Source organism: Lasioglossum baleicum, chromosome 1, assembly GCF_051020765.1.
Source record: "Lasioglossum baleicum chromosome 1, iyLasBale1, whole genome shotgun sequence".
NCBI lineage: Eukaryota > Metazoa > Arthropoda > Insecta > Hymenoptera > Halictidae > Lasioglossum > Lasioglossum baleicum.
The window spans coordinates 19,263,790-19,290,258 of NC_134929.1; the positions used below are offsets into that span (position 1 = coordinate 19,263,790).

The following is a 26,469-nucleotide window of genomic DNA, read 5'->3' on the forward strand; positions in this document are numbered from 1 at the left end:
TGAACTCCCCGCAGATATGATTTCCCTCGACTTCCATAATTTTCCTCGCGAATCCATTCGGTTTGAATATTTAGGAGAAGAAGGGGGTCACTCGAGGTCCTTTTTCACCGGAGAAAATGGGACCATTTTCTTCGGGATCGTGTTGCGAACGACAAAAAAGGTGACCGAACCGCGCGCGCGTCGCTCTCCGTGAAACAAAGTGTTTATCGCTCTCGGAAGTTGTTGCTCGAGTGCTTTTTTTCTCTCCGTGTCTCGTGTGGTCGCCGTTTTTCTCGCAAGCTTACGTAAGGGGCCCGGACACATCGACGATGAAACGTGCAAGCTTCCTCCATTGTTTTGCCGGCGAATGTTTTCCCGGCCAGAGCTGCTCCCATATTTGTTCGCTTGCGTGTAGTGACGTACTTACAGCTTGCGCGGAACAGTAATGAGAATTTATCGGTAAATTCATGAAACAGCGAGAGGTAAACTCTAATGAATTGCTCCGTTATTAACACCGATACCGGTACGAGCAACGTCGGCTGGCGCTTGCGCTCTCGTCTCCTCTCGCTCTTTCGTTTCTTGGTCTCTTTCCGCCGGCATGTATATACATTATCCCTGGTTTTATCCAACGAAACGGCTAATTTCTTTCTTTCCGCCGGGTTTCCTCAGGAATTGGAAGTGCCGGGCGGTTTCCTGGCTTTCCGTTGGCTTCTGTTCAGAACTCGTTTTTAATAATGCCTCTTGTTTTTGCGGGGCCACCCATTAAATCAGTCTTAGCACACTGTTGAGCGTTAACGGCGTCCCATTTCGTCGGCTCTCTCGTCCCCTTTTCTTTTTGAGTCGCATGCTGGACTAAATCGAGATTTACAAGCTCGGAATCGATGTAAGCTACCTTCCTCAAATTTTCAAGCAAATGGAATTAGTCGTGGTTCAGTGTATGCAACAAAAGAACTTGCGAGAGGTAATTTTTACGTTTCCTTTTTCGAGTTCATTAAAAACCATTTGCTTGAATTCGCTTCGCACTGGACCTTGAAATGGTCAGTCTGTTTCCTCGGAAAAAATCCAAACGTTCAAAAGGAGTTACCAAAGTGTCATTGTATTGTTACAGTTGTGTACAGAAAATGTTACCATGATCGTGAAAGAGTACAGGGTACCATTATGTCACGCTGGTATCTTTCTAAAAAACCCAGACGTTCGAAAGAAGTTAAAGAGAGTTCCAGTTTCACAATTATCTTGAAACCCTGATGCAGAGATCAGTGTACAGAAAATGTTACTACAGCCATGGGAGAGTGCGGGGTGCCATTATGTCGCATAGGGATTTCATTAAAAAAATCCAGACGTTCGAAAGAAGTTAAACAGTTCCATATTCACAATTATCTTGCAACCCTGATGCAAAGATCAGTGTACAAAAAATGTTGCTGGAGCCATGGGAGAGTACGGGGTGCCATTATGTCGCATAGGGATTTCGTTGAAAAATTCAGACATTCGAAAGAAGTTAAAGAAGTTCACGAATGCGAAAGTCAGAGCACAGAAAATTCGACTATGGCCATGAAAGAGAAAAGGGTACAATTACAGGGTTGAATTCGTTTTCCTGTACAAATGGCAGTCTCGAACTTCGAGACCGCGATTGCCGATGGTAATGCCTTGCTATGCTTCGTTCTCAAGTCTAAAGAAAAGGTTGCTCGTCGATGGGCACCGTGAAAGATTTAGGAGGTTTCCTCCCACGCCTCGACCGCCTCCGGCTATCGACAGTCGATTGCGAACGATCGTTTCCGCGGCCTTGGACGGTCCGAGGAAATTACGCCGCGTTTCTATCGATCTCCGGCGCCTGTCCTAAGCGATCCGCACGCGGTATCTTGCCGGGGCCATTAACGAATGTTGTGCCCGCTGACATGTGACGCGCGCACTACCGATATCTGCTAGGATAGCGCGACCCGGACTCGTCGGTTATTGGCTCTGCTCACTGTGGATCCGACAGAAATCCCCAACCGGGCTTCCCTGCAGCGCCGATCGAACTCTCGTGGCATAATTAGCGGAATTAAGCCGAAGGAAGAAAAGAACGATTAGACGACGGGATTTGTTTATCGTGAATTGCGTAAGCCGCCGATGGAGCTGGAAAACTACGAGGCTTCGATGATCGCTTTGAACGTTCGACGCGTTTGATTCTCTCGCTAGACGGCTTTTTACTGTCAGTGGAATCTCAGCAATATCTTACAAAGTTTCCACGGAGTTTCTCCAGGCCAAATTCTTTAGAGCGGCCGGAAAAGTTCCATCTTGCTATTAAGTAAGAGAGAATTAGTCTTCTCAAAAGTGTCCTTTGCGGACGATGCAGATTTAGGTGTACAGCGATAATGTATTAATTGATGTCAATCGTAATTAATTTCGTTCATGTTCCTGAGGCTGTAAAATCTCACATTCTTCTTAAAACTGCCGTAACAATTTTCTAAGAGAATTTGACCGGGATCAGGAAAAATCACGCAGTAATAAATAACGTCTCGAAAAATTTGTGGCCATTTTTCCAGAGCAGAGTCCAGGCAAATGAAAGACATACGATCAACCCGCAAAGGCGAGCGTTCTCGAACGTCCTCCACAAGCCATAAGAGGAAATCAACTTTCTCGATCTCCCACAGCGTGGTCCTTAACGCGCACTTCAACCTATCGGTGGAAAAGTACGCTGAACACGTAATCCTTCACGGAAGGATGCGAGCAGCTTGGTGCACGCGATAATAGTTCGAAGCGGGAACGTCAATGAGTATAAGGCAGGGTGCAAAGGGTTGAACGAATCGCGATCGATCTTGCACACATGCTACGGTATCGAAAGGAGCCGAGCATTCCGCGGAATTGCGGGGATACGGTGTGTGCTCCCCAAAAAAGAGAAGAAACAGGCAAAGAAGACGCGGAAAGAAGCTCTAACGACCGCGCGCGGCGCGTGCTACCATTAATCACGCGCAACAAACGTTTTAACTCCGCTCGTTCATAGAGTAAATCCACGAGGAAGCTCGCGAGAGTTTCTCCGGTTGCGTCCGATGCTTTATCGCGTTTCGGGAAACCGGAAAGGGAAGGTCCTGCGGAGGAAAAACTACGTTAGTTGATAGATTAATGAAACTGTTGGATTTTTTCCATTTTTCTATGTTCATAATAACTAGTTGCTCCACAATCTCATTCCGAGATTCCAGGTTAAAAGGCTCCATTTCATTCCGTGTGCTCTAAAGACGCACGTCCGGTTCCCTATAAAAGAATATTCCACTTTAAAAGGATCTTGTTATATATTTCTAGTTTTTACAACAACCAACCCCTTACTTTACAATCTAACCCCGAGGTTCCAGATTAAAACGAGCCATTTCATTTCGTGAAGACGCATATGCTCTTGTTGGTAAAAGAATAAATGTGAATGTTTAAGATTTTGAAAGGTTATTCCACTTTAAAATGATCTCGTTATTCTTCTATTTTTAAACCAACTGAGCCCTTGCTTGCCAATATAATCACAAGGTTCCAGATTGAAATGTGCCATTTCATTTCGTGTGCTCTAAGGACACGCGTATTCTCTTTTTCGCAAAAGAATAAACGTGAATTTTTAAGAACTTCAAAGGTTATTCCACTTTAAAATGATCTCGTTACTCTTCTATCTTTATACCAACTGACGCATTGCTTGCCAATATAATTCCAAAGTTCCAGACTGAAACGTGCCATTTCATTTCGCGTGCTCTAAAGACACGCGTATTCTCTTTTTCGCAAAAGAATGAACATGAATTTTCAATTTCTTCCGTTTCAGCTTTATCATAAAGGCACTGCGACAAATAATTCCGTACACACTTGGAACTCGTACACCATCACCGTGCGAAAGCACATTAAAATCGAAGTCAGACCAAGCAGTTAAATCTCGCGGGGAGGTTACGAGCTCCGAGGGCGCCGCGTGTGCTCGCCGAGCCTCGTTTAACGCTCGCGATTCGTCTTCATTCGAGTCCTCGGATCCTTCGCGAGTCCTTGGAACGATCTCGTCGTGCGGGTGACAAGCTTGTAAAATTTTTACACCGACCGGCTCCGAAGTAAAAGTCGTTCCCTGGCGGCGTTATGGACCTCCACGGTTTACGGACCTGGTAAAGCAACGACGCGGAAGCGACTTTGAAATTCATCGGCACTCCCACGCGTACCACGTACGGTTATGCCACGACGAGCGGTTCTCGCGAATACGCGGCGCTCGATCGACCGATGAAAAATTCACGGCTGATCGAGCCGGCGATAAAGGAAAATCGTGAACAAACGAGTCGATCGTGACGGCGCCTTCTTTCTCTCTCGCACCTTCGCGCTCTCCTCGGGGCGCGAGATTAAATCAGCCGGGACTCTCGACATACGAGGCAATTAATTTTCGAGAGTGGAATTGATCGCACTAATTTCAGAGAAAAGCGTGCTCGAGGGCGCGTGAAGAGCCATCCGTCGCGAGGAGGATATTCTCGGCCGTTACCAGATCGCCTAAACGCCGAATTCGATTTTCGGCTTTCTCCATTCCAGTCGCCTTTGTACCCGTTGAGTACCACAGGTAGATGGATGCATTGTGAATTCTGTCTTAACACTCTCTTTCTCTCTTCCTCCGCTTCCACCTAATTTCGAGGTTTCAGTGGGCTCGATCGTCTGTCGCAACGGCGCGGCGCGGCGGGAAGATTGCGAGCGAGTTCGCGGCTCCTTCCGAGCGGAAATAACCAGCCACGAGGAGAGTACACTCGCGCATTACGTGCTGTTCGCCTGTTCGTAATGACGAGTTCTAACGAGGGGGAGGCTCGAGCCACGGAGAAAGCGAAAGGAAGAGAAGAGAATAAGCGTGCAGTTGCCAGCCGGTCGCGTTCGAACAGTTCGTAAATTACCCGCCAGTTACAACGCGCCGGTGATGCTCGGTTACCTGTCAGCTAGCCCGCTCCTAGCTCTGAACAGGCAGTTTCTTACCGTGTCGATGCAGCGATATGCACACGGGGTGTCTGGTGCAGAACATCGGACCTTATCGCCGACGCGAATCGACGTTTTCATTAGCTACGATTTACCGACCGATCGATCGCGATCTTCTGCCGATCGCTTTCGGAGAGCAACATTTTATAAGTCACGTTCTCGCTCCTATTATATTAAATGCGAGTTGTTAGCATGTCTACGGTATTAGGTCAGCACGTAATCTCTGGAAAGACACAGGAGTTCGATTCGGTCATTGTCAATTTTATTTCGATATCACTTTACCGCGAAAAACCGTTCGCTGCCGGCCGAGGATTTAATTTCACGGGGCCACGTTACCCCGGGACACCGTGTATGCGATCGGGTGCAACATGCACGTAAATGCAGCGGCAACTGCAGAGCGGCTGCACCGCGGCCCGCCACGGGAATCGCATAGATAACTGCATCTCGCCGCGAACCATTAGCCTGACCCCTTTCACATTCGATAACGATATATGTACTAGTTCGAACGTGGAATATTGTGTGTGCTCGCTAGCTAGCGCGGCCGCTCGCTGCCAACCTAAAAACTGTTAGCCGGCTGTCCGTGATGCTTCTGGCTACATCCAGTTTCGTGGCGTTTCATGCCGGCGTGCGCTCGACGTCCCGTGAAAATATAGTCAAGCGGTAAATTATAATGAACATCGACACGGACGATTACGAACGATCGCGCGGATCGAATTCCGTTCGCGGCTCGATGGTTCCGGGACAGCACGGGAAAATTCCGCGAATTTCACCGAAAATCCCTGACGTTATCCACGCGCACACCTTTTTCCTTTTCCCCGTGTAACGACTCGGTGAAAACGGCCGAGACGCGTCCGTACCTCGTTCGGCTTTATTAAACGATGAATAATGACGTCGCTGACGGGCGCAGCTACCCGTCGTTGCAGTTCCTGCAACGTGCACGCACCGTTCGGTCGTTTCAGTCGTGACGCGTCCCTGCCATTTCTTCCTTGACTCGATCGAACCAGACCCGGTGTCCACGAGGCTCTTTTTCTCTTCGAACTCGATCGATCCAACGGTTAACGGAGTCCTTCGACGAGGATATAATTAACGCCGCTCCCCAGGCATCCTGCGCTCAAAGACTGCTCCTATCTGGCGCCAGGATTCATGCTCTTTTGCTCTTGAACCGTGACTTTCCTTTTTACGCGACTCACTCTGCCTGATTGACTTGCAAACGCTGTTCGCGCTGATCTCTACTGTCGAACGACTTTTAAATGGCTGTGCGAATTTTCACGGATAAACCAATCTAATAAGACTTTCAATTTTTTCTTCTCTTTTTAAGTTTTTAATCCAACGCTCCAGATATAGGTGACATTAACGTTTTAGATTCATGCGTTCTTGGAGATTAATTTACAGTAAAGCCTCGATCTAAGAAAAACTCTCGCGCTGGTTCTTAGATCGTACAGTTCCACTATTTTTGCGCTCTACTTTGAAGCGCAAGCATTGAAATCATAAGGCGAAACAGCATTGACTATCAGAGAGAATGATGTTTATTGACGTAAGGATTAAAGCATGGCGTCGCACAGTGCGGCGTTCTTATGGTCGGAGTGGACATAGTCTGTTCTTGACGAATTCTTATAGGAAATTTCACGCTGATCACGAATATACCATATACTAGGGGTCTCTGAATAGAATTTAACAGTTTTTTCCTCAAAATACCGTTTTTTCGAAGTTTTTTGAGTGTTTTTGCGTGAAAAACGGTTAAATTCAATTCAGTGACCCTTAATACATTGTATATTCGTGATCAGCGTGAAATAGACCACAAAGTATGTTTCTTTCGTTTGGGATCACACTGTATATTCCAAGTGATGGAAACAGGGGTCAGTTAAGAAAAATTGCTCTTTAATGCATCATCTACAAAAATGAGGAAACATGACCAAAAATTAAATTGAATTTTATTCAAAATTGAATTTCAAATAATATTTTATAAACATAACAATAATAATGGACAGAATATATAGGTAACTTCACAATAATAAAGGTATGCCAATTTACATAATATAGGCCATAGAGACTATACCTATGAAGTACATATATATATAAATATCATATATATATATATATAAAAAATATACATAAAATATATATCCATAAAGTCACTAATTATGTCTGTAATAAATAAACATAAATAATAAATTTTTACTCTCGAAAAATAAAAAAAACATTGGAATGCACCGCATTTATTTTATGAAAATAAATTCGTTTTTCTCTGTAACGAAATTAATACATAAAATAAATAATTGTTTTCGACGTATATGGAGAAAGAAAATGCTACGAGTAAAAAATGGTTTAAAAATGGTTTTTAAAAAGTTTTTTATATATATTTTATTTTCTACTGTCATTGTCATCGCGGAAGCAAGCGTGTATATAAAATTTCAGTAAGATTGGTCTATGCGAAGAGGCTTAAAATTCGATTACAAGATTTGACGCATAAGCGTGGTAAAAAATGGCACACAGCCGTTCAAAGCAGTTTGAAGCAAGAAATGTTTACATATTTGTGAAGTATAATAGTTGTGAAATCGAAATACATCAAAACCGCAGGATGTTTTGACCTGAACTCGAGAAAAGCTAATTTGAAGATATTAACGTCTATAAAACTTGATTCTGACTTAGTGTTTTATTATTGCTATGAAACTATTTTAACGGTTAATGAAACAGGACAAATGAATATTCCTCACCTGCTTCGATACCTTCCATATTCAAAATTGAAAGAACGAACACAAAACAAAGTTATTGATTATAGGAAATCAGCAATTGATTGGGCCAGGTCGCGCGTGAATTCTTCGATGAGCTCTCTAATGAGCTCTCTGCCACTTATGCAAACGTGATTCCTGCCGTTTGTTGTGGAAATTTGAGATTCCCGGCGTTTGTTTCATACACTAGAGACATATCTGAAGGGATTAGTAAAGCCATATAAGGTATGGAAAATAGTTGCATTTCGGACTTTTGTCCACAGGCGGCCGCACTGTGCGTCGTGTAGACATTGTGCTTCGCTCATCTTGTGCGTTGGTTCGTGAATTCGCTTACGAGCGATAAACTGAAAAACCGTGATTTTCAGGTCGTAGTGTAAGCGGACGCTCGTAACCCGATTCGAAGAGCATCGCGAGCACAGGATATGTTTCTATAACGTTGCCGCCTGTATGCGCCAGAGTCAGCTGTTTAGCAACGGAGGATCGTGTACTCTAGGGTCGTGGCAATTCGCTCGTAATAACGGAAGCTACTCTGACCCGACGTTGGTTAATCGGATGCCGACAGGAACATCGCATCGTCCCGACGAATACACTCTCTGGCCAGCGTTCTTGTTTATAGCGTACGATTCGTATGGAAATTCGATGCTCGGGCTCGCTGCGAAATTCGTCAGCCGTGCTTTCTTTGTTTCTATGATCGACTTAGCCAGCTAAACAAAGGTGGGATCAGACGGAGACAGGATTGAAGCCGTTAAAAGGGCCGCGATTATGCAAGATGAATCAGTAGTCGAGTATGGTGAGTCTTCGTGACAATCTGGCTGAAAAGTGCCACGTGCATTCGCGATCAAAAATGCCAACGGAGAAGCAAACGAGAATTTCAAAGCAAACTCCGAGACTCCAGTAAAAATTGCTCGTAAGTTTTCATACAGGTAGTTCCAAGAATGTTCTACTTCTTCGAAAGTTTTGACAAACAACCCCGAAAATTCCTACGAATATTAAAATATTAACGAACATAGCAAACATCCTGTTATCTAAATTTTCGCTAACCAGATCCGAGGATTCTGCTAGGTTTTCTCCGAAGCGCTTCGCCACAGTATCGAGCGAGGGCTTCGCGTAGCATCTTAGCCTCGCTCTCTATTCGCCGATCTCGAGAATCGGTGGAACAAGAGCAGCGAAGTAATCAGGCATTACCATAAGCCGGCTAGTCACGACGCGGCGCCTAACAAGGCGAGGATTCTCTGGCTGATCAGCTGCGAAAACGAAACCGTCCGGTTCCCCTGTGCTGATGATCCCGCCGCGGACTCGTTCCCTTCGAAAGCTGGAACAGAGAGAGAGAGAGAAACCGTCGTGTTACGTCGCGGAGAACGTCGACGATTTGTCCCGTTTAATTGGTCGGTGCCTCGGGATAATTAATTGGCCGGAGGTCTCGGGAACGGTACCTTGCAATTAGCCGCGGCGATGCTATCTGGAATATCGTGCTCCATAAGAAGAATCTCTTCCGTCCTAGGACGAAGGACGAAGGTCGACGAACGAAGTATACTACTCCTTCGAACCGCTCGCTCTATCCCGTATTCCGAGGCGGGCTAGGCTTTAGGACCTTTCTCCTCTCTCGCCACGAACAATTAATTTCGCTCGTAGGAGACTGCGCCTCTCCAGAAATTGAATCACGCTATCTGTGGAACGAGTTAATTGTATTATTCCCGGCCGAAGCGGCGCTCGTGGCTTTCGTAAACGCACCAGCTCGCTCTAGACCCGCTTCTAAACGTCCTATCGACGCTACTTCCCTCTTCCTCTTCCTCTCGCTCTCTCTCTCTATCGGTCTCTCGTTCTCTCCGCTGGATCGTTTCTCCTCTCGTTTCAGCAAAATTGAAATTTATTCAGCGGAGACAACAGCGCGGAACCTTCTCTTTGATATTCCCGTCGTCGCGTCGCCGCTCGTCGACGTCGACGAAGTCGGCTCCGTCCGGAACACCCGTTATATTTTTTCGAAAGCGCGTATCTTGTGCGGAATACAAATGGCGGCACGGTCCCCGGTCGTCCATAAAATATGGAACGACAATAGCCGGGGCTTGACGTCGACGGTTTCGTTTCCTCGGTTTCCGATCCGGCGATACGCGGTTAAATTACGACTACGCCGCGGATGTTCCTGCGAGGCAAATGTCTTTCGCGTTGGGAAGCTAAACAGACATTGATTCCTCCCTTTGGCGGTCTGAACGGAAAATAATGTCTTGCGGCTCAAGGGATTTTCCGGCTTGGTTTCAAATACATTCTGGTAACGCCAACATCAATTTTAACGTCGTTCGTGTTTTTCTATAATGTAAAATACTGTAAAACGAGGAACCAACCGTGAGAACTCTAACAGTGAGGGCTTCTAGAGATTATAAAACCATTCTAAAGCATAGACTGCGGATTTTATGCATTCATGACAAAATTGAGTACAGAAAAAGAAGGTGCACTGATATGAGTAAAGCAAGAAAAAAATTTTGATTTGGCAGAAGAATCCGCACTGATGCATAATACATATTTCCTGACTGGTTAAGGGAAGTTTCCCGACGTGTCTCGCATCAAATTCGTGAACATAGCCTGCAAATTACAAATTATACGAAGTTGTTATCGATGCGTTATCACGAACACGAGGTTCGACCTGGCTGTCGCGGCGATTTTGTTCCTCATCGGACGCGATAGAGACACAAAGGGACGTCGGTCGCTGTCGCCTCGTTTTTCGTCTGGTCCACGGCCTTTACGGTTTATCGGCAGCAGATCGGTCGCTGACACGGAGCAGAAAGACGAGGTAGACGGATGCGGATGTGTCTGGCAGGATTACGACGCTCGAGTGGCCGCCGATTCGACGGTTCCCGATGGTTTTTCGTCTGTCTCGGTGAAAAATAACCGGAGGGATCGGGGCTTTCCGGCATGGCGCGGCGTGGCCGGAATCGATCGGTTTCCGGCCACGGGAATTTCTTTACGTCCTTCTTCTTCGCTGCTCCGTCCCGTGTAATTTCACGCAATTTCTCTGATCGAGTTATCCCAACGTTTCTGTATCCTCTCTCCGGTCGCTGTGTGGTTCCGGTGTTCTCTTACAACCGGTTCGTTTTGAAACGGGACCGGGCTCGCGCGCACGCGATTCCCGGCCATTTTTCGGGTAATTCGGTTACCGAGGAAAAGAGAAGCGTTTTGCCAGTTCCATTAAGCCGGCGGCTGACGTCGGAGGAGGAGGACCAGAGGAGCAGCGGGACGGGAACGGGCGAAAAGAAAATCGATTACGGGGCTTCACGACGCGTCCGGTCTGAAAGCTTTGTGCCTTGCACGATAAATCCTCCTCTCGCGAAGCTAGATATTGCGTTAGGGTACAGATATAGTGGAGCGATGAGGATCGAGGATAGCGGCGAGGTGAACATTGCGGCAAAATCAAACCAACGTAATTAAATGCGAATGTTTATAGTGGAGCACCGCTCTCCTCAACGCTACGCTCACCTCGCCGGTCCACTAATATTCCCGTACTTAGCTTCCCTCTGACCGAAAGTGAGCTCCGCTTTTTTAAAATCTTGTCTTCCTGCCGATAGGCTCCGAGACACTTACGAAAATGTCAATCGTTAAGAGGTTTTTTGTTTTTAATTGTCTTTAGGGTATAGTGCCCAAATATGAACCACTTGCTCTTTTTCGTCCTCTTTTTCGAATGCTCTTTTTCGTCCAAAAAATTACCAGTTGTAGATGCATTTCTTCCCTATAAGATTCTGGGGTCAAGTTTGTTCAAAAATTAATACAGCTTGGGAAAAATATTTTTTTTGTGGTGTCATTTGCAGGTTCCAGCGAAAGGGATTTTTAATATGGTACACCTTGAGTCCCTAATATGACACCTAGTGCCATATTCGGCACCCACACCAAGAATGTCAATATGTAGCTAGACCCATATTAGAGAACCCTTGGTAGTGCCATATTGGGAACTCCACGTGAACTGATAATACTAGCTACTGACAAAGAGAAAATGAATTTCACCACAAACCAACAGTTGGCTAACACATTAATATAAATAAACTGAAACTATAGATATGTTCAAACATTTCGAAATCACTTGCCTTCACTTACCTAGATAGATACTAAAATCTATAAAATGGTGCGATTGCACTGCTCACTGTTGAGTAAACAGGCTAAACTATTGTTTGAGGATTTTCTCACTAGAGTGCGACTTGTCCTTTACAAGATACATATAAGGTAGTGCCATAATAGGCGACTATACCATATTTGGACACTTTACCCTAATATTTATAGTTTTTAATAGTGTTGTGTAATTGTTTTAATTGCGTTTGGAGTATCCAAAATTGTGTCCTCATTTGTTCGTTCTCAAAATACAAATGATTGGTTACACAATCAAAATTCAGATTAGATGAGACAAGTTTTGAGGAAATGTCGCCTACCAGCAAACTGCTCGAACATTTGTCGCCGGTATCACTGCCCGATTTAACACGTTATTAGCTGTTCGGAGTGAAATGGTCGGAGGTTCGTCAAGGCGTGTTCAATTTTTACGCGTTTCCACTTTAACCGTCGCCTCTCGCCTAAGATAAATTCGCTCGACGGTTTCAACGGAGTGAACGTGAATTTCGGTCGGTGCTTCATTAATAGCGCAAATTTGTCTCGCGGAGACGAGCCTTTGTGCGTGTAGCCGACTTGTCAGATGGGAACCGCGCGCAGTCCGATTTAAAGCTGGATCAAGCTTCAGACACGGTTGCATTGAAGTGGGTTATGTAATCATTGAATTACACCCGTATAACAAGGATTGTACCGGACAAAGAGCTGGTATTATTTTATCATAAGATAAATGACGTCGCTTCGTTTCCTCGTTCGCCGTGCTCGGTCCCCTCTGTATCCAATTTCTAGATATTTCATTGTATCGTCTCTATTCCGCCAATCTGGAAACGTATCTTCCGACTAAATCTTGACCCGTTCCGACAAACGGAGATTAACCCTTTGATGCTCGTTGCGACTCTAAATTGACAAAGAACAGCTTGTCAAAAATTATGAATTAATTGCCGGTAGGTAATGTATTTATACATTCAGTTGTAATAATAACGTGTCTATCCAAATTTTTAGTCGTTTTTTAAAAATAAGTGTGTTGAATAATTCCGCATGGATGCATCTTTAAAATACTAGAACGCATCCTGTAAACCCGGAGTTGTAGTTCCGAAGTGACCGGCACAGGTGAAAGTAATTAAAGGGTTACAGTTTCACGCGCCAGTTCCAGGAAGCGGACCGTTTATTCCCGAAATGAAAGGTAATTAAGTACGCCCCCGGCGGAATCGAGTTGCATCGGCAAGACACTCGATCCAGAACGATGTAGTCATCGATACCTGGCGATAGCAATGAACGGAAGCGCGTGTCTCATGTTTCCACGCTTGACACGCGTACACGGGAGATTACAAGCTTGGATCGCGAGCGGGGGTTACCGTGTTACAGGGACGGAGTGGCACTTATCCCTGAAATGGAATTGTTTGCACCGACTTCTAGATCGTGTTGTCGCGCGGCCTGTATCGCGATTGAATTGCCTGCCCGCTTTTGCACGGGCCCGTGAGCGCCGGCGACGGTCTACCGCTGCAATTTACCACTTTAGCTTTCCTATCGGACGACCTCTGGCCACTCGTCAGGAGGCGGAAGTGCGTGTCTCGCGTTGCTGGCATTTTTCAACGCGGGAACGGACAATCTATAAATACGCGATTGCCAGTGCACGGCTGCCTACGTCGCCCTACGCATCATAAAAGGGAATAGAACTATCCAGGCAGCGCGGAACAAGGTTACGCTTCGCTTTGATCGCTGGCGAGTCGAACACTTTGCTCTCGGTTTCGTTTAACCCGCGGAACTTTCAGAACTTTTGACTCCTTGCGATTTTAAACGAATTGCTCGTGGCCGTTATTCGTTTCTTTTAAATCGAGACGAAAGTCTGCCTTCCTCCTGTAAATTCCATACAGTCAACATGAAGTAGAATCGACGGAGGAGCATCCCCGAAGCACAGCAACCCGCCAGCAGACACGCATCAGCACGTCAGCAGAGGCGCGAACGTCGCTCAAGAGTCAACCGCTTTGCACGAGGTGAAACTGATACCGATCACGTTGTTCGACTAGACTTTTTGGAAGACCAATATGTATCTCTGGGACTATTTGCCGACTATCAAATTTTTCTTGGAAAGTTTTTCTCCCTCTTGACCACGCTCCTAGCTACCCAATAACGTGTAGTTTCTTATTGGAGCCGCGATTGTGTTCCGGTACGCAACACGGTGATTGTTTGTGCTCCGTAACTCCCGACTTTTGAACGTTTCTCATCGCCAGAGGATTCCTGTGCAATTTACATTGGCACAATACACCTTTACATAACGAACCCCCGCTACCGATACGTGGATACAATACCCTCTTTGCATAAGTACAATACGCTGTTTACATAAGCGTAATGCGGTGCGTGCGCGTGTGATTCGCCGCGATACTAAATTGTTCGAAGTACATACCTGTATTCTAATTGCCTATACAGAGCTACAGAGAAATTGAAGTCGTTTGATCCATTCATAAAAAAGTTGTTCTGTTCATAATTCAGTTGTTTATCCACCAAAGAGCGTACAGAGTCATTTCACCGATCATTGATAAATCCAAGCGACTAGATTTCTTCGAAGACCTCTGCGACTATTTGACGACGATGAAATTTTTCTTGGAAAGTTTCTCTCCCTCTCGACCACGCTCCTAGCTACCCAACAACGTGTAGTTTCTTATTGGAGCCGCGATTGTGTTCCGGTAGCGACTCACCCGGAAGATTCTCTCGGAGTCATTTCAGCCGGAGGAACTGGCGGACTACAATTAACACGGGGCAGGCTGCGCAAAGATTTAAAGTGCCGTGTCGAGCGATAAAGCCGGCCAAGCGGATGATCCTCTAATTATCCGGGAGCAGCTTATTAAACTTCTCCTTTAAATAAAGTCGCGAATCGATCGAGAGACAGACGTCGTAGCTGGTGCTCGAGCACCGTCGTCGCGTCGCGTTCGTTAAAATTCACGAAAGGGCACCGGTTATCGATTGCCGGGTGCCGGAGGTGGAGGGAGGAAGAGAGAGAGAGAGTGGCGATTCACGGTTCCCTGGCCATCAAACGAAACAATTTCACCGATCGGATTACGGCGTCGTGTCGGTGTAAAACGCGGGCCGGTCGCGTCAGCGCTCCAAGATACGTGACAGGAGAGTGTTAGCAGAAAGCGCTCGTGGTCTTCGGGATTAAGTAATCCCGACGTGGTCTCTCTCGCAACGCTCTCCTGGTCGCTGTCAATAGAAAACAAAGCGTAAGAGAGAGACAGAGAGAAATCCGGAACCGCGGTCGATAGGCGCTTTCGGGAAACCGCCCCCGAAACTCTGTGAATATCAATGTCGCGCAGTCGGATTTCGTCGACGATCGTCGCCGATCCGATTCGAGGAGCCGAGAAAACGGCTCTTCCAGGCCGCTCCTTTTAAGAAAATCAAATCGCAAATCCTTCTAAATGGAGGGAGCATCTCCCACGCAAGCGAGTCTGTACACGTCGTGTATGCCCCGTGTACGCGTGCACACACGGCCGGATACTTTGTCCTCGGTATTACGCCCGAATAGATAATAGACTACTTTGGCCGGCTGCCATCGAGCGTTTAGGCGACTTTCCGCGGAGGCAATCGGGAATCGTGCCATCCTCGTTCGGACAGCACCCTCGATCGTTCGCCTCGAGTATCTTACGAACGCGTACGTTATTTACTTGTATTATTAACTTCTCGCACGGCTGTTTATTTACAGGCAATCTCGTTTATTCGCCCCGGGTTTTGCAGAGCGATCTAATCGAGAAACTTACGATTTTATTATTGGGAGAATTGGTTATCGCTGAGTGCGCTTCGTTCCTCGATCATTCCTAAGGACTGCCGCTCGTCATTGCCTATTTGGCATGAAGACCTCGTGACGAGACGCGCTCGCTGTTTCAGAGGAACGGTCGTATACTTTTATGATCAATTGGAGGTGCACAAGATTATATGTATATTGAGAGTTTATGCGGTTATGATTATAACGTCAATGGTTTAACAATTCTGTTTTTCGATTTATTAAATTCAGAAATTACTCCATGATGAATAAAATTTCTATTTCACGTTACATAGAATTGAAAACAGTATGTGTATGTTTGACGTACTTGAAATTGTTTGCGAAGTTATTCGAGAGGACGCACGAGGAAAAGAGAAGATCAGATGGTACAGTAAGTTCGTTCGGTTGAAATTGCTCCAGCGGCTTTGTTCCCGAGTTATTCGGAGCTAAGTCACCCCGAAGTATAGCAACCCGGCAGCAGTCGGCAGGGGTGCGAGCTGTGTGTATTAATGTGCAATAGGTTCGTTCGTTTCAAGCCGTGCTCTACGTTCATCGCGATAAGCAAACACGTCGCGTTAGAAATTGATTTATGAATCTGTCGGTAATTTTACTGTTTGCAGAAAAGAATAATGAGTTTTCTGTGCTACGGGGTGTTTATCGCGTTCATAAAGATACTCGTGTACCGTTAGCCTGGATTAAAATCGCTTGCATGTCACGGAATGCAATAAATGCATAAGCATACGTTATTTGGTACCGGGTACTGTCACGGATTTCCAGGTGATACATGATAATGCTAGAGAACTTTGTTGACGAACGGTCTAGCTGATATACTGCTTGCATGTTCTAGAACATAAATAAAAAACCATCTTTCACGTCGGAATAACCAATTATTATTTCATTTGTTAACTGGTTTGTACCTTTTTGCTCTTCCACCAGCGAAACACAGACGCTTAAAAATTCGTGATCTATCTACACCTCGGACAAAGAGAATCGCGCACCTACTTATCAATTCTCTTCTTCGTCCCGAGGTCAGCGCAAGCGGAAACTTCGGAACGAGTCCAAGAATTGCGTGATTTTTGTTCGATGCTCGCGGCGTTATTGTCAGCGCAAACGGCGCGGTCACGCTGATTCCTATGCGCACGTCGATGCACTCGGACTTGCAGGGTTACCGGAGTGTCGGAGCACAGGTGTAGCCGTCGAGATTTCCATCTGTGTTCGCGGCACGTACGAGGTTCGCGAGAGCTCGCTACGAAAACTCTATCCTTGGCCTCCACAGCTACGCTGCCACCTCGTCTCGAGTCGACCGGTCTCATCTCGTTGCGATGCGGTGCACGCCCGCGTATGCATCGCTTCGTGTCCCATGCACGCGGCCTGGCGCAGCACACCTCTCCCTCCGAGGACTGTTCTCGATCGAATTTACCGGCTTTACTTGCGTCGTTACGCTCTCGAGGAAATCTCCTCCTTTTTTCGCCGCTTTTCATCCGCCCGCCTCTCCGCGCTACACCCGCGCATTATGCGCTTTAATAATCCGCTTGCATTCGGGGTTCGCTGCACTCTTAAACACAGACGCGCACCGTCGCCCGGTTTCCAACTTTCGTTTTGACGCATTCGATGTTACTTTCGTTACCTGTCCGTGGGAATTGTTCTGCAAATGTGTAGGTATGCTCACGAGCTCAGCTGTAAATAGAATATTCATTAGATTATTAGGCGAAAGAAAAATTGTCTGCGTCAATTGCAAGGAATTTCTTTCTTCAACAATTAAAAAAAATTGGAAATTAGTCTGTTCGTGATACTCCGTAGGGAATAAAAGTCTTAGCGGATGTCAAAAATTGCATGAATGCACGAAATTTGCAGTAAGTTTGCAAATTTTATTTACTATTCATTTGACTGCACACGAGATCCTGCGAGAGGCTCCATATAATTCTGCATGTTCTCCGTTCGGGTCCAGAATAATAAAAGCTGCACCACACTAACAACAATATCGATGTAACAAGCACGCCTAACCAGAACAGTCGGAATATCACAAACCCCGACAACAGTGACACCAATCTCAAACGAACCTATTATGCGTTAGCAGCATTCGGCGGCGGATTGCTATGCTTCGGGGATACTTTCAGTTGCGGAGAACTCTGTAGCAAAGCCTGCACCGCAATTCCTGACGGACGAACTTGTTACAGGGCCTATTACACGGACCTTCGGCGTCTCGTAAGCTTACAGTTCAGCCGTGGAACATTTTTTTCCGGGCTTCTTATCTCCGGCTTTGCGACCTGGTTTACGAGTAGATCCTCTTGGTCGAGGGGCAGCAGTACGTAGCAGCAGCCACGTGCGCCGTTGGGACTCGTTCCGAATGCGGAATTATTGGATAACGCGTATTTATCTCCGGTTCATGGGCTTTCGCGCACCTATTATCCGGCGGCTCGCGTGAACGGAGCAAATATACGGTGGGAAATGTGCGGACCAACTTCTTCCGGAACGATACGACTTCGCGACGATGGAGTTAGCCGGAGAGCCGGGCTCCAAGGGAATCGTATCTCGGACAAGTGATTCTCCTAGTTTCCCTCCGGCCACGATAGTAATCGTCTCTGCGGCGAGAGACGCTCTCCAACACTCTCAGCGTTTTACGACACCGTGCGTCTCCTTCGATCGGTGGAAACGTCGAAGCCCATGCTCTCCCCGACATCTATTCGCGACCGAGTCTCCCTATGATTCTCTCCGACGTGTTTATGACCGTTCGCCACCAGTTTTCGCATTCAGCATCCGACCGCCAAGGTTACCGCTCACCCTCCCAAGCTTTTATTGCCGGGTCCGAAACTTTTTCGCCTCTCCCACATATACGGGTTACATTGACGTCGCTTCTCCCCTGACCCACATCTCCCACGACCAAATGTCTGCGTTCCTTCCGTCTTTGTTTACCGCTCTGCAACAGCCTCTTGCCACAAAGGAGTACCCGCTCCTTCTAATCGACCACTCATCCATTTGTTCCCCGAAATTGAAGGGTCGCTGAATGGGGCTCGAATTGGGCTGCAATTGCTAGTGTTTAACTCGGCTTAGCTGCGTTTATTCTTATTTAACACTGATTGAAAATTGTATTTCAATTGGATTCTTCATCACGAGTCTGACTCGATATTACAGGGCAACGGGTTAAATCACGTCCACTGTGGGGCGCGAATTTGATTCAGTATCGATCAACGGGAAATTTTTCGAGATTCTGCACACACCTACTGATCCGTTCACAGGTGAAATTCGCCACACCCGTTGGAGACTCGCGGCCAGGATAAAGTACACATTTCACGTCGTTCGACGCACAGCCTCGCCCGTATCCGTTCGCCATAAAACACGGAACATCGCGTGCGTTTGAACGGATCGGCCACGGTGTAAATTGACGGAGCGTTCCTCCGGCGAAACAGATTTTTTCCGATCGGACTCGTCTGGTATCTGGCGAAAATATTGCACGGTCGATCGGGAAATTTCCGGCGTTTTCACGATCGCCATCTGGAGCCACGGCTTCTCGCAGCTGGACGTGGGGGGCCAAGTTTCGATAAAATTCGATGAAACGACGCCTGTACGCGTTTTATTAAAATCGGCGAATCGCGAGGGGAACTGCGAAAGGCAGATTAATATTGTTCACCCTCGAAACTCCGCTCTCTGCTCCCGAAATATTTCGCGACGATACTAAACGCGGTTGTCGCTTCGAGCGGGACCAGGGGACAGCAGCAGCAGCATCGGTTCCTGTACTTCGATCATTATCATTGACGTTTCCCGATTAGCATAACGCTTTTAAGCCTGGGCTCGGCCAGCTCGCGGAAGTTTGCGCGGCGTAATCGAGTCGTCGAGGCACGTATCATAATCAACCCGGGTAAATAGTAAACATTCGACGCCGGAATTAAGCGGAAACCGATACGAGTAATCAGCGACGCGTGGTCTACTGACCGGCGGCGACACTGATGCACGAGAAAATTCCTGGCTATTGCAGTTCGGCGCCAATAAATTTTCTTGCGTTGTGTAATTATTACTAGACTGAGGATCTTCATGCGAAATAGAAAATGTCTGCAGCAATTGTAAGATACAGGAGCGACATAAAAATTTCCTTCTTCTTTTAATTATCTGATTAAGCTGAAACCAATACGTTGACGTCCTTAATACTAGAACTACCGAGGTTAAAACGAAGCTAGTTCTACCAGAACCAATCAAAATGACTGGTCTTTAAAACATGTAATAATAGAATATTTTTATATTTATTGATTTATTACTATCTTACAAAAGGAATATGGGGCCGAATATGTCCTTGAAAATATTATGTAGTGGTAATCTTCTAGCTTTAGACCCTCCTTCTATTTTTCCCAATTGGATCTTGTATACTTTCATTTTCGTCTTCAGAAGTTCAAGGCACACAAACACGTATTCTTTTACTTAAATTCGAAATATTTTTTAATTCACTTTCCGTGGACTCCTGAACATTTTCTTTGTCTCTATAATCTCATTATAACTATTGCGCCTCCCCTAAACATTTATCCTATTTATTATTATTATCACTGTAAAGTTCGATTTCATTTTCTTCTGATTAACTTTCTTCATGCTCGTACAATTCCCTATTCTCGATATCAGTGCATTCCATTGGTATATTGTTCAGTTTTTGCAACAATTCAGAGATTTTCAATCGTTTTGCCATTTTTAGGGCTAGTAAAATATTGTTATATAAAAAAGAATTAGATCCTATTCCAACGGCTATGGCATACAATATACAAAATGACCGCGTGAAACAACATCGATAACTATATTACGTTACATCGCAACTATGTTTATGTTTATGTTGTGGCGCCAAAATAAATATCTAATAAACGATTTCGGGTTCGGTAAACAAATTATTGAATACTTTTCCACTTGGAGAAGTACCAGTCAAATGACTAGTACATATTGGTATAAGTGGCTACAAAATTATTTTGATTCTGAATAAATGAAACAAAAATAAAATTCATTATATGACTCTTTTAGTTATTACTGTGAAAGTGATTACATCATTGCAGGAAAAAAATGTAACATGAAGCGGGAACTTTAAAATGTAATTGTAAAATCATTCATTTTGAGACTGGTCTGGTAGTTCTAGGGTTAAATCTATTGAATATGTCCACTGCTTTAAATCGTGCTTACCCATTTTTAAAATTATTCATATACCTCTACATACCTTGTACATACGTACCGTGTTTATACAGGTTTTCTTATATCAAGGACTTCCAAGTAGCCTGCGAAGTTGTTCAACCATTACCGAAGCAGTGTCAGATAAGTCAGCATAATCGTACGGTAACAAAGCATTTCACACTATCAATATCGTAGTAACAGGAAGTCGTGCAAGATGTATAATAGTTTCACGTTGCGTCACGGGGCGGACAACATTCAGCTCGAAGACTAAACAATCGAGGAGATCGCTTGATCTTCGTGGAAGAAGCTAGCGAGCAAGCAGAACGCCAGAGACACACAGCTCACGAATGCGTTTTTGTGATATCCGCAAGCCACGAAATATCACGTTCGCGACTCGACGCGGCTCGATAGGTCCGTGGGGAGACGCTGGTTATATGGTCGGCAGTATTTTTAAGCGAAACACTCCATTACTGTTGTAATAACAGTCGATGAATCACCTCTGTCCTCGGAACATGCGAGCAGGGTGCACAACACGCCGGAAGCGAGAGAATAGATAAGAGGAGTGGCGAGGGGAAGAGAGGGGCGTCCAGGTGTCGTGCAACGTGTTTGGAGGACGCAGGAAATTATGGCGAAGTCACCTGTTCGAAGGAGGAACAGTTTCGGATTGTCCGAGTTTCGATCGACCAATATTTAAAGGTAAAAGAAATATGCGAGTGACTCTTCGGTATCTTCTTTGATCGAAGTAGACGTCTTCACATCAGAACTTGAAATGAAAACCGAATAACGTGGAAAGCCTGTTCGATTAGCGAGGCATTCGCTAGAAGAGACGCGACGGAAGTTCGGGGATGCTGGGCCGAGTGCAGGTTGCAGCGGCTGCATGCGGGGATAAATGTTTGAGGAGAAGTTGGCTGCAGGCTGTGGTACACGTGTATCGACGGGACACGAGCCGCCCGGAAGCGGTGTTATAGTTGCCCGGGCTAATCCGGGGACTCCGGCTTAACCTGAAAACTTGTACTTACTTAATCCCCCGGCGCGGCGCATGAATTCTTGGCTTCGACGGGATGGCTGCTCGGTTGTTCCGGTTTAATCGCAGCTCATCAGATACACCGGGACCCATACTCTTTGTCCGCCGTCGAAATTAACGATCCGCGGGACGGCCGTCGCGGATCCCCGCATCCGTTTCCCGATATGTCGAGATTACGTCGGTCGCGACTCGGGACACGCGAGGGCAGCAAGACATAGGCAGTGTCGTCAGATCAGGGGAATGGACTCGAATTGAGGGGCGTACAGTTACCCTCTCTTTGCCAGTACCGGATTAGTTTTTTTTCTTCTTTTTTTTATTGAGCCACTAAAACCTATTATAGGTTTATTTCAGCTTTAACGATTATACAGTAGGCTTACAGTTAGTGTATAATGACTATACTGCGGATCTTTATGCAAAATAAAAAATGTTTGCATTGATTGCAAGAGACAAGAACCAAATAAAAATTTCAGCTTTCTTTTGGTTATCTTATTAAGGTGAGACTCGTACACTGGTGGCCTTAAATCTTTTTAATATTTCCTCTGTTTTAAATTGTACGTAACCATTTTTGTCATAAATGCATAAAATCCGCAGTCTAATAATGACAGACTTAATAATCGTTAGAGATGTAGATTGCAGTCGTTTAAAAACTGGAAGATACCAGTTCAGTTAGAAGATGTGGCATCTTCATTTCCATACACTCCTATGTGTGAAGGGATCCAGAAAAATTTTATGGAATGTGAGTTGTCCTGACAGAATTTCACATACTTCTTTTTAATTTCGAGAATAAAAGGATTTGTTTACCGGATTAGTTATGTGTAGACTGCGAATCTTTATGGCTTCTAAAAATTTTCAAAAAATGCCACAGTATAAGATTCGACGGAATTTAGTACGATTTTAATTTATGTCTGATCTGAAAAGACTACTACCACAGAAAATAAGGTCTGATTTGATTAGATTTTCTTAAATTGAAAATTGCATGTACATCCGCAGTGTAGTCATGTGAAATTGGAACTGTACGATCTAACAATAAGCAAAACTAATGTCCCTTCGGATCAGTCACCTGACATTGTGAACAGCGTCGTAGAAGGGGAAGGATAGAGTGGGTACAGTATGTTCGGATCTGCCGAGCGCCAGTTCTAGAAGACTTCTACATTTCTCGTAGCCTGCCAAATGTAGAAAAGGATTGCGATTGAAATTGAAAGCGTGACTGAGGTTTAAACGTTCTTTTAAATTCAATAATAAAAATTTTGTCTACCAATGACTTTAGTAGGAGATGTTCACATTAGAAACTACACAGTACACACACAGCGGGTGACAATGCTACCACCAAATAGTAGACATCCCAATTGCTCACCTGTGTTGTCACTGTTTTCCTCGCAGTGTGTACCCGTGTTTGTCCCGCTCGCTTTTACACGCTGTTTTCATGATATTACGACGAGGAGTTTCGGTACGTTTTACATCTTATCCCGACCTCTCGTCCGCAGGACAGCGTTGTTAACCCCATCTTTCGAAACCGTGCTCGCGGAAAATTTCACGAGCACTCCAGCTTTTCCTTGAATTTCCACCGTTCCTTTTTACGGCGCGAGCTTTTCTTTGTCACCGCATAGCTTGAAATTCTAGGAGAGGAGCACACCACGCCGCTCTGCGAGCCCCGGCCTTGATGAGAAGCCTTTTCCTCCCTCGCTCGCCTGGCTCGCGGAGGAGCCGTAAAAAAATATGAGCTCGCTACCACGCCGATGAAAACGAAAGAGAAAGAGAAAGAGAGAGAGACAGAGGAGAGAGGACTAAACGCTTTGCGAGAACGACGGTAGCGACGAGCGGTGGAAAAACGTAGCAATAGCCCTGGCCGCTTTATCGAACTACAATGACCGCGTTCTGTCCAACCGGAATGCTCGCGACACGTTTTATGCCTTTATTATTTGCAATTAATCTCTCTCGTTGATTCCACTGTTACGGTAAAGTCTTGATCTAAGAAAAAAACTCGGGCTCGTAGCTTAAGCTTCTCAATCCCTCGAGGAGTATGCTCGACTGAGTGAGATTGCTCACTGGAGGGGATATTCGTTTTTCTTAGATCGTACAGTTCCCTTTTTCTTTGATCGAATATCTGTATCATAATTTCACGTGAGTAATCCAGTACTGGCAAGAGAGGGTAACATTTAATCCTAATGTTAAAATCTTGTATAAATTAATAAATTTATTATAAAATTTAAGAGCAAGATTTAATATTAGAGTATAAATTAGTAAATTTGTTATAGAATTTAAAAGGAGTTAAAATAAAAATATAAATGAATAAGTTTACTATAAAAATTTAAAGTTGAGAGGAAATATTAAATTGTAATATAAATTAGTAAATTTATTGTGAAATTTAAGAGAAAGATTTAATATTAGATCATAAATTAGTAAGATTATTATAGAATTTAAAAAGAGAGGTTAAAATTAAAATATAAATTAGTAAAATTATCAAATTAAAAATTGAGGGGGGAAATTTTAAATTATAATATAAATTAGTAAAATTATCGAATTAAAAATTGAGGGAGGAAATTTTAAATTATAATATAAATTAGTAAATTTATTGTAAAATTTAAGAGAAAGATTTAATATTAGAGTATAAATTAGTAAATTTATTATTAGATTTACGAGAAAGATTTAATATTAGAATGTAAATTAATAAAGGATAACATTAATAAGTATCTTAAATTCGTGGATGTTTCACGGAAGTCTCGCAGCCAGCCCGTTTCTTCCCGACAGTAAAGCGCGAGGTTCGCGAACCGTCGCCGTTTAACGCGAGCAATTGTCTCGTTGGTGTTCAACGAGCCGCGATCCAGTTCCGTATTGGTTTCAAGGCCGGTTCACGCGGAAGCCCACGCTGATGCACACGCTCCTCTCTCGATGGAGCTCTGAAGGGAAATCGGTGTTGGGACTCGGGACACGGTTCGATCCGGTCGTCGCGGGACCAACTCATTCGGAAAACGCGGCACATTGCGCTATAGCAGCCGGCGAGGCTACTTTGTCGCACAATGGGCAACGTGTTGTCCATGGATCGCCGAGGGAGCACCACCTCGAGCAGTCCATTTGCCGTGGTTCTCTCCTCAGCTTTTCTCTGCTCCGTTCAGTTCTCCTCAGCTTGCCTCGGCTCTGCTCTGCTAGTCGCGCGGCGTATTTGCAGAGGGTTGCAGCTGAAAGGGCATCATCGTTGTCTTTTCCTTTGTGCCGACCGTGTCTTCGCTTCTCGGACCCTTTTCACGGTGAAATTGGACGAACGTCGTCGAGGAACTCGACGGAAAGGCGGTTGCCTCTCGAAATCCGACGTCCGACGACGATCGCTTACATTTTTCATCCCTCGGAACTCGATAAATGCCGTCACCTTCCTTGTTAGCCCACTCATCGAAGTTTCAAAACGGTTGCAGTATCGATTTCGAGCCTTGAAATAGCGCGACGGTTTCTCGAAGGAACTCTGCTAATTATTTACGTTGACCCTCGTCCGTTTCTTCTGACAATTTCACACGTTTTTCACAGATTCCGAACAAGCAGTACACTCCGAACTTCGTTTATTAGTCATGAACGACGAGAATAGTCTCGTTTTGAGCGTGTCTCATTCAGCTCAGATTGCCACTGCCGGGGAAGGAGTTCACAGAGTTGGTTTACGCGTTTCGCAACGAGACCGTATCATGCGCGGCTCGTTACTAGCCTCTCGAAGGCGATCTTCTCTCATTAAAGGTCAATATTCCCGACACGTTCCTCCCAACACCTTTGTCACGTATCTCCTTATTATTCCCGGGACGCGTGCCGGCAATATCCGCCGCGATATTTTGCAACCAGTTCTATTTCTATGTGGGCCAGGTTCGCGCGTCGATGCCGACATTCGATAAGAATGGATGCTCGACCATCGTTAGTCAACGCCGAGGTTGTAGTTCGAGTTGCAACGGCTGGACACCGGCGCGACTTGTCCGTCTTGGAGCTGGCACAAGTGCATTTGTTCTAACTGTATCCATTTTTTCTTTGACATTGTTTCGATCCTAAAAATATAACTCGAACTGAAGTGCTCGAGATGCTGTCGTTGTCGAACATGAAGTCGCGTCTTTGTGATCATGGTGGACTTGGAAACTAAACATTTTGTTGCATCAAGTGCGAAAAATAGGGGTCACATAAAATGTCTTTCCTCCTCGGATAATTTTCGAAATAATTCCCGGAATTGTCCGAACAACAGAGTATCAGCTACTTCAGCTTCTTCCCGATTTACGCAGCGTCGCGAAAGACCTGGGTAAATCGGTTGGGTAAATTAGTGTATCGGCCGAGCCCGTTAACGTAACGAGCGCGGCTGGTATCACGGTATCGCATTCGTCCTCTAACCAGCATCGTTATTTTCCGGCAGCGAATTTAGACCGTATTATTCGATAATTAAGCCGTAGAACGATATCCGTTTATCCGGTCGATTAGCGAGTCGAGTAATTATACAACGCTCGCATAGGCAAGCGAGCTAATTACTATAAAATCATCGGTCGAGCCAGCCGAGATTCCCTTTAAACCGACACGCGCGCGTGCTCGAGGCACCACCGTTACACGGAAGAATCGATCGCCGGTGAGTATCCTTTTCTTCGTTTTTCGATTCCCAGTGAAGGCACACGCGAGGCAGGTGAGGCAAAACGAGGCACGAGCGAGGCGAGCGCCTTTCCTCCCCTTTCGCCCAGGCGCGAGTACGTGCTCGCACGTACGGGCCTGCCTCTGTGTGACACAATCGCGAGGTAACAGGGCATCGATTACGTCAAAGTGAAACCGGCTACCTCATTGTATAATACGTGGACAGATTTAACCGCGAGGCGGATCCTAGA

At 45.4% G+C, this 26,469-nt stretch overlaps 1 protein-coding gene across 5 annotated transcripts in view; it reads left to right on the forward strand.

The window, feature by feature from the left end:
* LOC143208960 (protein gustavus-like) overlaps positions 1 to 26,469 on the forward strand; it is a 258,290-nt gene that overhangs the window by 26,961 nt on the left and 204,860 nt on the right. The window lies entirely within an intron of this gene.